The following is a 19,631-nucleotide window of genomic DNA, read 5'->3' on the forward strand; positions in this document are numbered from 1 at the left end:
TTATGGAAATGAGCGTTGAAAACTAAAAATAAGTTAATTAATAAAAAATATTAAAAGAAATCCTGCTATTTTATGAAAAAAGCTAGTTGCTTCTAGGCATAACTGAGTTGTTTTTTTTCCAGTTTTCATTTTAATAACCCTCTATGGGTAATTTTCCAAATATAAAGCAGTCAACAGTGTTTTTAAATACTACTAAACTCCTCTGGTGAATATACAAATTTGTTTGTATATATGCATGTATAACATAATACACATGCACATGTGTGACATGACATGACATGACATGATATGTACTATATAATACAATGCTATACTATATTGCACTATACTGTATTGTACTGTGGGAAGCTAAGTGGTCAATGAATAGAGTGCCCAGCCTAGAGTCAGGAAGACTCATCTTCCTGAGTTCAAATCTAGCCTCAAACACTTAGTAGTTATTTGACCCTGGGTAAGTCACTTAATCCTGTTGTCCCAGTTTCCTCATCTGTAAAATGAACTGGAGAAAGAAATAGCAAATCACTCCACTATTTTACCAAGAAAACCCTAAATGGGATCATGAAGAGTTGAAAATGACTGAAACAACTGAATAACACCACTGCACCATACCATATCATATGGATCATATCGTATCATATTATATCGTATAACATCACATCATATCATGTTATAAATTCTGAAATTGTGGTAAGAACCATTTAGTGATGATTCTCACATAATTCAAAATTATTTATAAGATTGGGCCAATTCACTGTCCTAGCAGTTTTTCTATGTGACTGTGTGTGTGCATATATGTGTGTGTGTTTATACCTATCTTCCTGGGAGTTTACTCAAGTAATGACCATTTCTATCTTTTGATATCTTTGCAAATTTGCTAGGTGAAAAGAATTGATTATTTTCAAGGAAAGGCGGTAGGTCAAAATGAACAGAAGGCCAACATGCTGACTATGTCTAACAGTGTGAGCAGCATTGTATACCCATAGTCTACCACCTCCCCAAAGTAAATGAGTCTGTCATGCATATTTCCATAGCCCTTCAAGTCATTAATAATTTTGGTTCTTCAGGGATTGTGATATTTAAAGTCTATGCAGCATCATTGGAAAAATTTGGTGGACTCTCATTTCACTAGGGAGGTAATAAGTATGGAATTTTAACTGTCAAACATATGTCCTCAAGGTATTCACCAATATCCCTCCTCCATTTCATAAATTTCTAGAAAGTACAATCTGTACTCATTGGCTTTACTTTCTCACCTCTTGGTGACTATTCAGTTCTTTGTAATCAGACTTTCTTTCCTTCCACTCAATTAAAATGCCTTCTCCAAGATCATCATGTGCTGTCTTTATTCCAAACCCAATGATCTATCAAGGGTCATCCTTCTTCACCTCAGAGTAGCATTTAACACATGGTTGCCTACAATCATTGGTAATTTCAGCTTGCTGGGCTGTCAAGATACTATTCTTTCATGATCGCATACCTATGTTAATTAGTACTTCTCAGTCTCCTTTAAAAGGTCACCATGTGCTCTGCCTTTTATTGTGGATGTACTATAAGTTTCTCCTCTGAGACCTCATCTCTTCACTCACATTTAGTCTCCATAACTAATTAGTTGACAACATCTCTTATGTCCTTCCTCTTTTCTCCACTTACATCATTACCATTCCAATTTAAATTGTCATGGCCCTTCACCTAAACAATTTGAGCAGTAGCCTAATTGGTTCCCCTGCCTCTACCTTCATTCCTTCCCATTCCATGTACCTTATAGCTGTCAAATTAATATTTCTAAATTACAGGTCTCAGAACGTCAATCATCCCTCAAAAACCTTCAGTGGCTCCCTATTACCTCTAAGATAAAATGTAAACTCCTTTATTTGACATTTAAAGTCCTTCATAATCAGGCTCTAACTTACCCTTTGAGTTGTAATTACATGTTCTCTCAATTACTCATTCTACAATCTGGAAAAGCAGGCCGACTTGTTTCCCCATTGCCACCACATGACATTTCAACTTTAGCTCTGTGCCTTCCTGTGGCTTTTTTCCCATAATTTAAATATTCTCACTCTATATCTTGGAATTTCCAGATTTTACAAGGCTCAGTTCAAGTGCCATCACTTTCAAGAAGACTTTTTTTTTATTGCTGTGGTTGTTACTACTTAATACCATCCAGAATAATTTATATTTATTCTGGTTATATCAAATTCATATATTCAATTATTCATATTATATCATGAATCTACTTCATCTGTGTACATATTGCACCTACCTCCCCATTCCAACTCCCTAAGGATCATGTTAGCTTTTTGAAAGACAGTGCCTGTTTTCTTTGTATCCGTAGTACCCGGGACAGTTCCTTGCACATTAGAGATATTTGATTAAATACTTCTTGAATTAAATTGAATGGTCATCAAGGCTTGATTTGAAGACCTCCATTAAGGGAGACCACTACTCCCTAAATTAATCCTTTCTATTTTTGCAAAGTTGTCATTTGTAAGAAGTTTTTCAAGATAACCATATCCTATTTTACAGAGCAGAAAATCAATGCTTAGAAAGTGGGGGAAACATAAAAAGAGATACAGTGTGGCTGAATGGGAAAAAAGCTAACCTTGGAATTAGAAGATTTGGCATCCGACATATATTTGCCACCTTATGACCTCCAACAATTGCTCCTAGTTCTTAGCTCTGAGGCTAAACAGATTTAAGTATAATGCCTCCTCCGAAGGACAGCACTTCAAATACTTGAAGACAGTGATCATGTCCCCTTTGACTTTTCTCTTTTCCAAACTAATGATTCTAGTTTCTTCAACCAATCCTCGTGTGACATGGACTCAAGATCCTTCACCATTACAGTTGTCCTCCTCTAGACACTGTCTAGTGATGTCTTTCTTAACCTGTGACAACCCCAGAGCTAAACATATTGCTCCATATATGTTCTGGCAAGGCATAAAACAGTGCTGGCATCATTTCTTTAATCTTGGAAGCTATATCTCTTGCAGTACTCAGAAGCATTGTGGAGAAAATAGAACTTGAAGAAAAGGTAGGGCTTGAAAAGAATGAGATAAATCAAGATACTAGCCATTTGTTTTTATTCCAAGGAAGCTCAGCATTATCATCTCGGGATTTTAATGTGGCATAAGATATTTCATTCCCAATTTAACTTCCCTACTCAAACATGACTGTCAGAGTGACCATCACTATAATTTTATAGCTTATTGTTAGAGAGCAGGAGAAGATATAATAATATTACATCTGGGGATCATTTAAAGAATATGAATGTCTCAATCATAATACAGAACATGCCATAAATCAAACCACAAAGGATAAAGTTCTTGAGATAATCTGTGAAGAAGTATGATACTGGTTTCTGAGATTTAGAATTAGACGTCAGGACCTGAAAAAAAAACTGTCCCCTGCTTTTGCGGAACATAAAACTGGAGGGGATACACATGAGAGAAGAAGGCTGTTGAAAGAGAAATAGCATGATTTCATGGGAAGAAAACTATAAGGAGGGCTGACTTCAAAAATGTACTGTGCCATTAGTTGACCCTAGGTATGGCATGTAACTCTCTGATCTTTAGTTTCCTCTGCTGGGAAGTGGGAATACACATGCTTATGTTACATACCTCACAGGGTTGTTTTGAGAAAAAAAAATATTTCCAAACCTCTACAAAATGTAAGCCTCTTGAGGGCAGGAACTGCTTGGTTTTTGTCTTTCTATTCCTTAGCATCTCATTGACACCATGTCTTGCACATTATAATTACTTAACAAATGTTTATTGAATTGAACTCATATAAGAATTGAAGTCCTACAAGAAGTCAGTCAACAGGAATTTATTAACTATTTGCTATAGACAGTCCTCATCCATGTGGTCTTTCTTGTGTGAATGGATGGACCAAACTCTTTTTCAAGTGATTACAGATCACTTCCAGGTGGCTCTTTAATGTTCAGAATTTGATGTAATCAACACATTATGCATAAAGAAGAGTTCATAGAGAACCCCACTATCCCCAGGGAATCTCTCTTTGACCTGAAGGAGTCATTTGCTGGCCCTCTTTCCCAACCACGAAGCATAGCTGTATATTAATCTCCCAGTTTTACGTCTCAGCTAATATTTATTACTAAGGATCATTGAACAAGATTATTTCTGAAGTCATATGTTTTAAAGAATCTTGAGTCATCTTGATGTATGCATAGTAGACATCATGTCACAAAAGGGCTTATAAAGTGGCCATTTGTTCTACCTAATCAAATATTCATTTTATTTTTCACCATCATCAAACAATGGTTTGTTTTGTTTTGTTTTGCTTTCTACAATCCTTAGTTATTTGTGAAATAGTAGAAGTGTGGTGTATTGTTGAACATCACTCACAAAAGCCGATTGTTGCCTCATCAATACCCTTGTCAGAAATGTTTTTGATTTGTGATTCTCATAAAGATTTTGTAGAGAAAAGAGAAAAGGCTTTTTGATTAGCAGTTGATGATATTCACCAGGTCACCTTTTTTGTACTGTTATTAAGCTCTGAATTTTTTTCCACGTCTTTTATATCTTCCAGACTTTCACATACCCTGTATATAGATCCCTTAATACTTGCATAATTATATTGCCTTTAACATGGATCCTGTATGGTTATATTTACAATTTGACTGCTTTTCCCACTTTATTTTCTCTTTAGTGTCATTCCACCCCTGCTCTAAGCATTATGGGGCTGCATTGTAAAACATCTAAGTGCAGTGGTTCTATCATTTTTGAAGGAAAAAATAACATTTAAATGTGGTTTTTTTTTTGTTGCAAATCTTTTTTCAGCTTCAGTTTGCTTATAATCTTTCTTCCATTTTCAGCTTTAATGCCCTTGGGATGTATGTTTGTATTTAGTTGAATATCTTGCCATGCTTTTTTTAAACTGGTTTTACCCTTCATTGCTTCTCTTTGTTTTAAGATACGATACAGCTTATGAGAGACAATTATCTTTCTTTGTAAGATTTTATAAACAAAAATATTCTAACTCAGTGATGCCTTCCTTCTTTTGGAAAAGAAATCCAATGTTTGCTAAAGTGCATTGGGAGCACTTTTAATTCTTTGTGATGGCAACTAATTAAAATTGGTGGAACTTCTGGATAAAATTATTACAGTCAGCATCAATGTCATTTCTGTTATCCATTTCCTATTTTAAATTTTTACTGGGATTAAATCATTAAACACATTTAAGTCATTTCAATTGCACTCTATATCTTTCACTCATGATTATTATTTCTTTTTTAGAAAAATACTTTACAGTTGTTATTGAATTTTATAACTAATTATAATCTTAGTCCTAACAGTTTGACGGTTTGACTATAAACAGATAACTATAGTTCCCACATCATCAAGTCCTCTCTTATCTCTTAAAATATATTTTATTTTATTCTTTATGGTATTGTTTGGTACCTGTGATATCTAGCACCTGACAATTCTTTTTTTTTTTTTCAAAAAAAAATGTTCAGGATATAGAGACATGAGGTATCTGTGTAATTTACATGTCTTTGACTTCTCTTGTTCTTTCTTCATAAATCATTGTCTTCCCACGTATTTCTTCCCATTTTATACTTTTTCTGCTTTCTCACTGAAATCACCAAGCATCAGAGTATATGTTAATTTGACTTGAAAGATCTTATTAAGCTCTTCATAGACTTTTTCTACTTCACCTTCAGCAACTAATGTTGGTGCAGAAGCTACAATTATTTTCAGGATTCTTTTTTTTTAAATCCTTACCATTATTACTTCAATATGCAATGACCAGAATATTTTATGAAAAAATATTTCTTGCTGTGACTGGACATACAATAACATCCATTCCAACTACTCTTTTCTTTGCTTCTCCGAGGAGTACCCTATGATCCATCCTTATGTTTAATTGCAATTTATTTCATTCTTCTAGTTACATTTTTGGCAAGAATGTCATGACTGCTAGATTTTAATTCCTCCAATAATATGTCCACTTTTTGGTCATTAGAAAGTGATTTTTTTAGAGTTGCAAGTTAAATTGATGTTATTGATAATCTAAAAATTAAGTGATTCTTAGCATCTTTTACTCTTTTCCTGCCATTCTACCATCATCACTAACAGAGTAGAAGGGAGGGACACATGGGACTGAGGGTCATTTAAAAATATGAATTTATTTTATGAGTTGCTATGGTTAAAAATATCAGCAGGTGTCCAAACTAATGGTGATGCATCTGTTTATAATTAATTATCATCATCAATAATAATAATAATTAGATAAATTTACCCTCAATGAGGAAAGAGATTCAGTCTCTTCTTGGGACCATGCCCTAATCCTTTCTAGAAGGGTGGAGTCTATTCACAGCTGGCATTCTGTTGTCATGGCCTTAGAAAATTCAGAGAAGGGTCCATGCCTGATGTAGCATTGGAGTAGAATTTTGTGGAGAGGGGAAAGGTAATGAACTCCACTTGGGATGTGTCAAGTTTGAGATGTACATAGGTAGTTGTGTTGGTGATGTAGGGCTGAATGTGCAAAAGTAGAACTGTATAAACAGAGAGTGAGACAGAGAGATACACACATATGTAGATATACTTATGCACATATATACATTGTTGTTGTTCAGTCATTTCAGTCTTGTCTGACACTTCACGACCTTATTGGGTATTTTCTTGGCAGATGCTGGAGTGTTTTGCCACTTCCTTCTCCAGCTCATTTTACAGATGAGGAGACTGGGGCAAACAGGGTTAAATGACTTGCCCAGGGTCACACAGCTAATAAGTGTCTGAGGCTGGATTTGAACTCAGAAATGTGAGTCTTTCTGACTCCAGGCCTGGTATTCTATCCACTGTGCCACCATATACACACATATGTGTGTATATGTATATATACATATATATATAATGTACATATATATACATATATATATGAATACACACATACTCCTTATATACACATGTTAATACACACATTACTGTGTATATGTGTGTTTGTACATGTACATAAATGTATCTTGTTGGCTAAGCCAGTGTCCTTAATCTTGGATCCCTGAACTTATTTTGTATGTTGATAACAGTATTTTAGGGGCAGCTAGATGGTGCAGAGCATAGAGTATTGGGCCTAAAGTCAGGTAGATTCATCCTCCTGAGTTTAAATCTGCCCCCCCCCAGAAACTTACTAGCTGTATGACCCTGGGCAAGTCATTGTTTTTCTTTATTTTCTTGTTTGTAAAATGAACTGGAGAAGTTAATGCAAAACCACTCTGGTATCTTTGCCAAGAAAATTCCAAATAGGGTCATGAAGAGTCAGACATGACTGAAAATGACTGAGCTACAACAATAATTAGTAGTATTTCGATACAATTAGTTTCCTTTATAATTCTATGCATTTTATGCCTTTAAAAACATGATTCTGAGACGGAGACCTTAGGCTTCACTAGGCTGTCCACTGCCCAAAGGGGTGTAGTTATACAAAAAAGTAAAGATCCCTTGGGCTAGAAATGATGATTGACCCTGAGGGTGCTGATGAGGCCACCTAGAAAAAAAGCAAAGTAAGTACAGAAAGAGAAGGAAAGGGCCTAAGACAGAGTCTCAGGATATGCTCATACCTAGAAAATGATACATGTCTGATGATTCTACAAAGGGGTCAAAGAAAGATCTCCACAAGAGGCAGTAGAATAACCAGAAAGGGCTTCTATCATGAAAACTGATGGAGGAAAATTTTAGGGTTTTGTTTTTTTTTTGGAAGAAGTGGCAGTGCAGAGAGGGCAAAAATAGTAAAGGCAAAGAAAAGGTGATCTGATTGGACATTTAATAGATCATTGGTAACCTTGGAGAGAACAGCTCCAGTTAAATGATGGAGTTGGAAATCAGTGAGTCAGCCAATCCACAAGAATGTAATATGTACTTATTTTGAGTCAAAGCCTGTACTAAGCCATAGATATACAAAAAGAACCTCTGCCCTCAAACAAGACACATTGCAACAGAGAATACAACATGTAAATAATTAAGTACATACAAGATATAGTTGGAGAAGATAGAAGGAAATCTCAGAGGGGAAGGCACTAGCAGCTAGGACACTAGTACCTGAAGAAGATGAGATTTGAGCAGAGTCGTGAAGGAAGCTAAGAGACAGAAGTGAGGGGGAAGAGTATAAGTGTAAGATGCGGAGAAATACCAAAAGGGACCAGGTCATAAATATCTATAAATACCCAACAGCAGAGTTTATATTTGATCCTAGGATTAAGCTGATCAGGAATTGTGTATGCCTTGCCAACAGCTGTCAACAGGTAAAACTATACTCTCCACTAGGAGGTCTTTCCTAATCCCACATTATGGCTCATGTTCTGTCAACTCAAATGAACCAAGGACACCTCTGATTAAACAGTACTATGTGAAAGACCCTATGCTGAAAGCTGGAGGATTAATAGCCAAAAAATCAAAGTCTATACCCCCAAGAGCTTGTATTTTAATGGCAGAAGAGGAGGGATTAACATGCACAAAAGTGAGTAAATGCTAAATATATACACACATATACACACACACACATACAAAGAAAGACAAAAGACAGTCCCTCGTTCTCATGGGGCTCATCGTCTGATGAGGGAAACAATATATAAACAGCTATGAATGAATAAGCTATGGATAGTATAAATGAATATAATAGTTAACATTTATGGGGCACTTTAAGGTTTGCCAAGCACTTTATAAATATTATCTCATTTTATCCTCACAACAACCCTGGGAGGTTGCTATTATTATCATCCTCATTTTATAAATGGAGAGATTATCAACAGAAGGAAGTGAAGTCACTAGAATGAAGAGGGATTGAGAAAGGTTTCCTGTAGAAGGTGGGATTTTAGCTGGGACTTGAAAGAAGCCAGGGAAGCCAGGAGGTGGCGATGAGGAGGAAGAGCATTCCAGGCACACAACATTAAGATTCCTTACAAATTCCTCATTCTAATAATATATTTGGAGCCTTGATTTAAAGCATGCAGACTCTCCACAGTTCCCACTGCCTTCACCAGGTGCAGTGATAGGTCATTATTAGCTTTTATCTGGTTAAATGGTCAAAGTGATGGACTATGTCATTCCCAATCAAGCCACAGCAGTCAGATCCCCAAGGAGTCTGGGGAAGGTGCTCACCAGTGGATAAGAAAAGGGAACAAACAGGATTGATATGCTTAATCTAAAGCTGGGACTTTTCACCAGGAGAAGGGTAGCATGCCATGTATCAGGATTAGACAGCTATCAGGCAAGATGTAGCTGTCCAAATTTCACCTTTATGATATTTGAGGGTTATGTTAGTTATTAAATAAAGGCTTCTGCCTCAGAGAGCTCTGGAGAAGAAAAATGTGTACTTTCAAAAAAGGTCTCCTTAGATTACAGTTACCCAGTTCTTCCCTGACCTTTTAGTCAGCAAACATAGCTTTCCATATTCACTCACTCTTGGCTCTGGCTTTCTCTTCCTTGATTTTTTTTTTAACAGAGTGTTTGGAGGATTCAAAAAGAGTGCCCTCTGACCTGCATTTTATAACTAGTAAGTCGTGCCAATCAAAGTATCTGTGTGTATGCCCTGGCCCTTTATCAAACTCTTAATTTTATTAAAAATGTTGCCATTATTACTAAAACTAATTTTTACTATTTATCATATTATGTTTATTATACTTTATTATTACTATTATCCCCATGATTACAATTCTTGTTGTTGCCCAGTCATTCTTCTGTTTTGTCTGACTCTTTGTGACCCCATTTGAGGTTTTCTTAGCAAAGATACTGGAGTAGTTTGTCATTTCCTTCTCCGGCTCATTTGACAGATGAGGAATCAAAGCAAACAAGGTTAAGCGACTTGCCCAGGGTCACACAGCTACTAAGTATCTGAGGCCATATTTAAACTCAGGAAGATGAGTCTTCCTGACTCCAGATCCAACAATCTATCCACTACATCACCTAGCTGCTTCTATTACAATTACTAAAGAACATGAATTCGATATTGAGAATCCAAAAGATGCCCCCCCCCCCCACATACACACACCTTCAGCTTCAGCCATCTTGGATAGTTCAGAGGAAAAAAGCTCCAGCTGATTCTCTATGATCCATAGATAGATTATTTGCTGAAATTTGAGGTCTCTGCCATGTCTCCCAGCCTAGCAAGCAGACAGTCAACAAGCATTTACTAAGCACCTACTATGTGCTGAGTACTGTTCCAAGTGCTAGGGATACAAAGAAAGGAAAAATCATGCCCCCTGCTCTCAAGGAGGGTGTGTGTATTCAGTCATCTTTCCTGGGCAATTTTCCAGAGGCAAGTAAGTATATGTTGCATGAAAATCAACAATTTAATTCAATAAAGATTTATTGAGCTACCGCTTTGCACAAGGCATTGTGCTAGCTGCTGGGGATGCAAAAGCAAAAAGGGGAAAACAGTCCCTGACCTCAGGTGACTTCTAGCCCTGAAGGGCAATACAACACAACCAGATATGTCCTTACAAGGAATCACAATGTCTCCGAGGTGGCCAGGATCTCCAAGGATCTCCAATAAAAGCAAGCAGCTCCCAAAAAGAAGGAAACTCAGTCTAGCAGAGGACCTCCAGGGAAAGGAAGCCCATTCATTTCTTTCTCAAATGAGCCCATTTCCCTTTTGGAAAGTGCTCACTGTTAGGTATTTTTAATTATTTTGCTTCTACCCATTGTTCCTGGTTCCACCCCTGATGTCCTTTATTAAAACAAGTGTAAGTTTTGTTCTGGGGAAGGGGCATCTCCAGTTATCCTGATTTATATCTTGCCACTGTATCCAGAGGGCTTCAGAGGAGGAAGTGAGACTGGTGACTTTGCACAGCCCTGCTTCACTTAAATCCAATTCACTTGCATGCTATGGTATCACCTCCCTGATATCACGGTCCTCTTCAAGAATGAAGGACAAACAATAACACATTTTATTCCATATGTTGGTCCTTCATATACAGGAAGGCAGCTATTGTATTCTCCCTCAATCTTCTCTTCCTAAAAACTCTCAATTCTTTCAACCAATCATCTCACTTTAACATGAGATACTTCACCATCACAGTTACTCTCCTCTGGACACTCTAGGTGACTAATGTCTTTTCTAAAATGTGGTAAAGAGAATTTAACATAATAATCTGGATGTGATCTGATCGGAACAGAGGAAGATGGCACTATAACCATACTGGTATTGAATATCATGCACCTCTGGGTAAGGCAGTGAAATGGCACCATGGACAGAGTGTGGACTTTCATTGAGGAGGAGCTGTGTTCAAATTTGACTTTAGACATTACTAGCTTTATGAGCCAGGACAAGTCACTTTATCTCTGCCTGTCTCAGTTTCCTCATCTGTAAGATCAGCATAATAATAGCACCTCATGGTTGTTATGAGAATCAAATGAGATATTTGTAAGGCACATTGCAATCCTGAAATGAATAAATCTTGAAATAAATTCTAGATTATTATTATAATTTAGCTTAAGATGACATCAGTTTTCTTAGCTCCCATATCACACTGCTGACTCAGAGTGGTCTGGCGTTCTACCCTCTCAGTCTCCTCAGATCTTTATCGGATAATCCATAGTTTTATCTTGCCTTCAGTTTTTATTGAAGAGTAGTAAAGGGTCTCCTCAACTCTCCCTGAATGAAATAAATTGCAAGTTAATCTCTTGGGGGCAGAATGATGGGAACTTAACCTCATGGGATTACAGATTTAAAACTGGAAGGGGACATAAAAGATGTGAAAGATCATCCTCTCATTTTAGAAATGAAGGAATTGCAACCCACAGAACTTAATGACTTATTTATGGTTGCCCAAGTATTAAGTGGGGGAGCCAGGATTCAAACTAAGGATTTCTAGTTCTTTTTGCTCTTTTCACTGAAATTCACAATCTAAATTAACATATCCCTAACTCACCCCTGAGGTGGACTTGGTGGTCCCCCAACGGACATACTCTTCTATGTACTAAGACATAACTTCTGATTGACTGAGATACTTCCGGGACAGAGAAAACAGAAAGGAAAAGAGGAGAAAAGTTTGGACTTCAAATCTCAAGTGGGACACGCCTTTGAAATGGGGAAGGACTATCTCACCCAAAGAACCTACAATCTTTACAATCCTAGAATGAGACTTTGCAATCTCTGGGATTGCAGGTATTGGGAATGGAGGGACATGTTGGAGTACCATCTTTTCCCCACATGTCTTGGGCTCTGAAAGATCTTTCATATGCCATTCAAAGTTTACACCTTTCTCCTCTTCTCTCATTTCTCTCTTTCCTCTGCTTTTGTCCCTCAGAAGTCTTTCAACCAATAGAACCCATGTCTCCTTACATGTATGCAGCATCAGAGGCCATCCTTTCAGATACCACCAGGTTCATGAGGTGGGAGGGGCCATAGTAACATACTCCAATCTAGGAAATTCCCCTACAACATAACTTACAAGTGATTATCCAGACAAGTGAAAAGGGATTTATCTTGATCCAACGCATCTCATTACACTTTAGAAAAATTCTGTTTGCAATGGTTTTTTTTTTCTCCACATTGAGTCAAAATCTGACTCTGGATAGCTTCACGCAATCATAGATTTGGAACTAGAAAGGGATCTTAGATGTTATATAGTCCTGAGTTCAAATCCTGCCTCAGATACTAACTAGCTGTGTGACCCTAGGCAAGTCACTTGACCCTCTTTACCTCAGTTTCTTCATCTGTAAGATAAGCTGGAGAAGGAAATGGCAAACCACTCCAGTATCTCTGCCCAGGAAACCCTGAATGAGTCATGAAGAGGTGGACATGACTGAAATGACAACACTAGCAAAAGGGACCTTAAACATTCTTAATGATTCAAGTCATTCAGTCAGTCAATAAACATTTATTTAAAAAAAATAAGGGCAGTTAAGTGGTACAGTGGGTAGAGTACTGGGCCTAGAGTCAGAAAAACTCACCTTCTTGAGCTCAAATCTGGCCTCAAATACACACTAGCCGTGTGACCCTGGGAAAGTCACTTAACCCTATTTGCCACAGTTTCCTCATATGTAAAATGAGCTGGAGAAGAAAATCCCAAACCACTCCAGTAACTTTGCCAAGAAAACCTGCAATGGGGTCATGAAGAGTCAGACATGACTGAACAACATGTGGTAACAATTCATCCTGGCTTAAAGAATAAAATTAATTCCTAAAAAAATGATGAAAAAACAAGTTCAAATTGGTCATAGGATTTCGAGGTAGAAGGGACTTAGAGAGATTAAGGTACTTTCCCATGGTCAAATAAGTAATAGGGGGAAGAGCTGGGATTCAAATCCACATCCTTTGACTCTAAGAACAATGTTTTGTTTTGTTTTGTTTTATTTTCCTATTGCTTGTTCCCTCAGTAAAATGGAGGGGATTGAACAAGATGTACTCTGAGGTTTCTTCCAGCTCTAGACCTGTAATTCTATGTTACCACTGTATGACTCTAGGTAAGTCACTCAACCTCTTTGTGTGTCAATTTTTCCATCTATAAAATGAGAGAGTTGGATGACATAGCCTCAAATGTCCTTTCCTACTGTGATTTAGGACCCAATGTCTGTACCTCTCTGACCCTGAGCAAGTCACTTCACCACTCTAGGAAGAACCTCGACTCAGGTTTCTTTCCCTGTAAAAATGAGGAGTTTATGCTACATGTCTTTTAAGGTACCTGGCAGTTCTAAATCTATTATCCTGTGAGCCTATGATCCTCTCTATGCAATTCTGCTCTCTGGCAAGACCTGGTTAAAAATCCAGGACCCCTCATTTATAAGCTATGTGACTGGGAGCAGGTCCTTCATCCTATCTAAACTTCAATTTCTTTTTCCTCTATAAAATAAGGCTAATAATGTTCCTTGTTTCTCAAAGCTGTAAGGAAAGACTTTGGTAAATCCCAGAAAGTATCATGAAAATGAAGTCTTCCTATCCTTCCAGCCCCATCCAGCTGTGGGAGCTGACCCTCTAAAGTGGCTGTGATGGAGTTTGGATGTTCCTTTTCATGCCTATAAGCATCCTGCTGTCCCTGAAAAACAAAAGCCTGCCTTCTCTGTCCCCCTCCCTCCCTCCTTGCAACACTCCCCCATTTTTATCTGTCCTTATAAAAAAATCTATCAAAAACAGCCAACCAGCATAAAGAACTTAATTATCCGACTCCTCTCCACTTGACAGCCTGACTTGCCACTTATTACACACAGAGAGCATTATTTTTTTAAAGAAAAAAAAAGCCGGAGGCTCTACAAATGTGATTAAAGGCAGAACAAAGGCTGAAGAATTTCTGCTACTCCAAAGAGACAGCATCCCAATTAAGAAGCAGGAATTACTCAGGTGTGTGTTTCTGGGCTGCAGATGCCAGATGCAGGTAGATGTGAAATTTCTAGGCTGGAAGCCAAAGTATCTCCCATGCTCCTCCCTGCCTGGAGCCACAGCTTCACAGTATGGGAGGCTGGTGGATTGGAAACACCAAGAGGTGCCCCACTAGGTGGGCTTTTGTTTCCTAAGGAGATCTGCTTCTTAGAATCCAAAGATCAATGCATCTAAAATTGTAAGTGACACAGAATTCAATTCAATTCGAAAGGTATTTTGTTAAGTACCTAATATGTGCCAAGCAAGTTTCTAGGTGCTGGAGAAATAAAGACAAAAAAATGATCCCCACCCTCAAGAAACTTACATTCTTTTTTAAATTTTTTAATTTTTATTTTTAATTTTTATTTATTTTTTATTTTTAGTTTTTCACATTTACTTTTGCAAGATTTTGAGTTCTAAATTTTTCCCCTTCCCTCTCAAGATGGCATGCAATCTGATATAGGCTATACATGTACAATCATATTAAACCTACTTCCACATTAGTCATATTGTGAAAGAAGAATCAGAACAAAAAGGACTGAATTGTGGGCAGCTGTGTCAGTTTCCAGACATCCCAACCCCTGAACACCAAATACAACTTAGAAGGTCAGTGGGAAAAGTCTGTGACTGCAGTGAGAGAAGAAGTTAGGTCTCACCCACAAGTCTCCAGCACAGGCCAGGGCCACGGCTTTTCCTGAGCTTCCAGCCCACAGACTGAGGGGGAATCGAGTGGCTGATCAGAGGGGGATTACACTGATCTCTTTGCCAGTGCTGAGGCAGGAATCTCTTGCTTTACCGGTGCTTATATCTGGGTCACAGTTCTGAGGGGCGGTCCTAGGGCAAGGAGGAACAGTGGTGCGGTGGAGCTTTTTGTGGTGGTGGAGAGGAAACACCTCGTCCCTTATCATACCACCTTGGAAGAACTGAAAATTTACAAGTCCCTAGAAGTAACTCTGAAAACAGCTGTACAAACCCCTGAAGCTTGGGATAGTACACTCTTCACATTGAAAGCAGACTTTTACCTTAACAAAGAGCTTAAAATTCAAGTAATTGGCCAGAATCATGAGTAAGCAGCTCAAAAAGAGTCAGACTATATTATCTTACTTTGGTGACAAAGAAGATCAAAACATACAACCAGAAGAAGACAACAAAGCCAAAGCTCGTACATCCAAAGCCTCCAAGAAAAATATGAATCGGTCCTAGGCCTTGGAAGAGCTCAAAAGGGACTTTGAGAAGCAAGTAAGAGAAGTAGAGGAAAAACTGAGAGTGATGCAAGAAAATCATGAAAAACAAGTCAACAGCTTGCTAAAGGAGAGCCAAAAAATATTGAAGAAAATAACACCATAAAAAATAGCCTAACCCAAATGGCAAAAGAGGTCCAAAAAGCCAATGAGGAGAAGAATGCCCTAAAAAGCAAAATTGGCCAAATGGAAAAGGAAATCCAAAAGATTATTGAAGAAAATACTTCCTTAAAAATTAGAATAGAGCAATTGGAAGCTAGTGACTTTATGAGAAATCAAGACACTGTCAAACAAATCCAAAAGAATGAAAAATTAGAAAACAATGTGAAATATCTCATTGGAAAAACAACTGACCTGGAAAATAGATCCAGGAGAGAGAATTTAAAAATTATTGGACTATCTGAAAGCCATGATCAAAAAAAGAGCCTAGACATCATCTTTCAAGAAATGATCAAGGAAAACTGCCCTGATATTTTAGAACCAGAGGGCAAAATAGGAATTGAAAGAATCCAACGATCTCCTCCTTAAAGAGATCCCCCAAGGAAAACTCCTAGGAATATTGTAGCCAAATTCCAGAGTTCCCAGGTCAAGGAGAAAATATTACAAGCAGCCAGAAAGAAACAATTCAAGTATTGTGGAAACACAATCAGGATAACACAAGATTTAGCTGCTTCTACATTAAGGGACCACAGGGTATGGAATATAATATTCTGGAGGGAAAAGGAGATAAGATTACACCAAGAATCACCTACCCAGCAAAACTGAGTATAATCCTGCAGGGGAAAAAATGGTCATTCAGTGAAATAGAGGACTTTCAAGTAGTCCTGATGAAAAGACCAGAGTTGATTAGAAAATTTGATTTTCAAATACAAGACTTGAGTGGAACATGAAGAGGTAAACAGGAAAAAGAAAATCATAAGAGACTTACTAAGGTTGAACTGTTCACATTCCTGCATGGAAAGATGATATTTGTAACTCATGAGACCTTTGTCAGTATTAGGGTACTTGGAGGGAAAAAAATTATATGTGCGTATATATAGATATAGATAGATAAATAGAGGGCACAGGGTGAGTTGAAGATGAAGGGGTCATATCTGGAGAATAAAATTAAGGGGTGGGAGAGGAATATACTAGGAGGAGGAGAAAGAGATAGGTAGAAAAGGGTAAATTATACTACAAAAAAAACAGAAAGGAAAAGGCTCTTACAGTGGAAGGGAAATGGGAGAAGGTGAGAGGAAATGAGTGAATCTTATTCTCATAGGATTTGACTTAAGGAGGGAATAATATACACACTCAATTGGGTGTGGAAATCTGTCTTACCCTACAGGAAAATCAGGGGGAAGGGGACAAGAGAATAGGGGAATGATAGAGAGCAGGGCAGATTGGGAAAGGGAGTAATCAGAAGCAAATACTTCTGAGGAGGGACAGGGTCAAAAGAAAGAATAAAATAAATGGGTGGGTGGGATAGGATTAAGGAAAATAGAGTTAGTTTTTCACAGCATGTCTACTATGGAAGTGTTTTGCATTACTTCACATATATAACCTATATTTAGTTGCTTGCCTTATCAATGAGGGTGGGTGGAGAGGGAGGAAGGGAGAAAATTTGGAACCCAAAGTTTTAAAAACACATGTTTAAAAAAATGTTTTCACATGCAACTGAGAAATAAGAAATACAGGAAATGGGGTATAGAAATCCATCCTGCCCTATAGGAAAATTGAAGGGGAAGAGGATAAGAGAAGGAGGGGAGAGATAGAAGGGAAGGCAGACTAGGGGAAGGGGTATTTAGAATGCATGCCATCTTCAGGTGGGGGGAGGGGCGAGATTGGGTGAAAATTTGGAACTCAAAATCTTGTGGAAGTAAATGTTGAAAACAAAAAAAAATTAAAAAATTACCATAAAAAGAGAATCAGAACAAAAAGGAAAAATCATGAGAAAGGAAAAAAGAGAGAAAGAAATAGTATGCTTCAATCTACATTCAAACTCTATAGTTCTTTCTCTGGATGTGGATAACATTTTCCATCATGGGTCTTTTGGAATTGTCTTGCATCATTGCATTGCTGAGAAGAGCTAAGTCTATCAGCTTTGGTCATGGCACAATGTTGCTGTTACTGTGTACAATGTTCTACTGGAAGAAACTTACATTCTTTACTAGCTAGATGGGTATAATGGATACAGCACTAGGTATGGAGTCAGGAAGAGCTGACTAGATCCATCCTCAAAAGCTTACTAGCTGTGTCACTCTGGGCAAGTTACTTAACCTCTATCTTCCTTAGTTTCCTCAACTATAAAATAGGGATATTAATAACACCTACCTCTCAAGATAGTTATGAGGATCAGCTATGATAATAATCATAAAATGTTTAGCACAGTGCTTATTTAGTATAATAAGCATAGATTATAATGAATAATATGGTGATATATTATAGCAATTATATATTAATATAGAATATGTTCTTTGATGTAACATATGTCATAGAAGTAATCATATGTCATATAAGTAATACCATAATTGCATATGATAAACATATAAGTATATAATAAGCATTATACAAATGTCAGCTATTGTTATAAACTGTTATTATTATTATTATGGAACACAAGTGCATAGATAAATATATACCAAAAATAATAATAAATAGAAAGCAATTTCAGAGTGGGAGAACACCAAGTGAGCTAATGGAAACTCTCTATGTAGGTACTAGTGTCTGAACTGTGTTTTGAAGGAAACTACAACATTTTTTATGAGTCAGAAGTGAGGAGGTTGAGCATGGCATGTCCTATGGATTTCCAACAGCCTGTATAAAATGTAAAGTTGGGGCTCCATGTATTATCCCATCCACTTAAAGGAATCACTTTTGTTTGCTAAAAAAAAAAATTCTTGATTGAATCAATTAGAGCTGAGCTTGAACACATTCTTAAATCAAAGAAAGCTGAGCCCGCAGTCACCCCTTAAGGCATATATCAAAGCTGAATATAGATTGAGAGGGTTGGAAGTAAAGAAGAAGAAATAGAGTCATACAGAGCTAAGCCAAGAATCACCAGCCTGTTTAGGATCAGCAAAAAGGAAAAGGGTATTGGAGGATACGCTTCAGTAGAGAAGAAAAAGTCATGGGCTCTAAAGGAGTCTAGGAAGCAAAGATCCAGGCTGACACTACTCATTTACTGTGAGAAGTCCCAAGAGAAGGTTTACTTTTTTCCCAAATTCCCCTTCTAGTACCTATTCGCAGATACTATGACATAACCTGCTGGGTTGCTTTTTTTTTTAATTTAAATGTTTCAAATAACCTGAGTTTTGTCTCAGCTATGAAGATGCCAACAGTTAACTAGACACAGATATAAATGCAAATTTAGGCAGAGGGCCCAATCTCCCTTTTGCCTAAATGTTAGGGAGTTTCCCAACTGAGGATTCAGAACGGTGTGATACATATTCACATCTAAATTTCATCTAAAATCAACTCACTAAAAGCCAGAGACGAGGGAACTGCTTTGACCTTTGGAGCCATATGGCCCCTAGGCTTAAACTGAACTAATTATTACTACAGGCTATTATAAAAGGCATGGAAACAGCAGATAAAATATTATCTGTGAAGATTAGCAAATAGGTCGGCATGACTGGAACGTGAGGGGAAGAAATGTAAAACTGATGTGGAAAGAGGTTGGAGCTAGATTATAACAGCCTTTAAATTCCAGTTAGTAGAGTTTGTGAATTATTCTAGTGGTAATGGGGAGCCATTGAAACTTCTTGAGAAGGTGATTGATATAATGAGAACTTCACTTAAAGACTTCAAACTTCCTGCAAGGCTAAGATTGCATTGGTTATCATCTTACATGGTTGCCTCAAGTTAAGTTTGCAGTCAATAAACCAATAAGAATTTATGATTCATATATGATTTATGTATTGGATCCAAGGTAGTATGATGTAATGGCTAGAGAATTGACCTGGAAATCAGGAGGACTTCTCTAATGTGTGATCCTGGAAAAGTCACTTTTGTTGTGAATGTATTGAAAGTGTTCACGGGCAAATCTCTAAGACTATAAGTTGTAAAAATAGAAGTAATTAATGTGGGAAGGGGTGA

This window comes from Vombatus ursinus, unplaced genomic scaffold (genome assembly GCF_900497805.2).
Source record: "Vombatus ursinus unplaced genomic scaffold, bare-nosed wombat genome assembly UNPS02014932.1, whole genome shotgun sequence".
NCBI lineage: Eukaryota > Metazoa > Chordata > Mammalia > Diprotodontia > Vombatidae > Vombatus > Vombatus ursinus.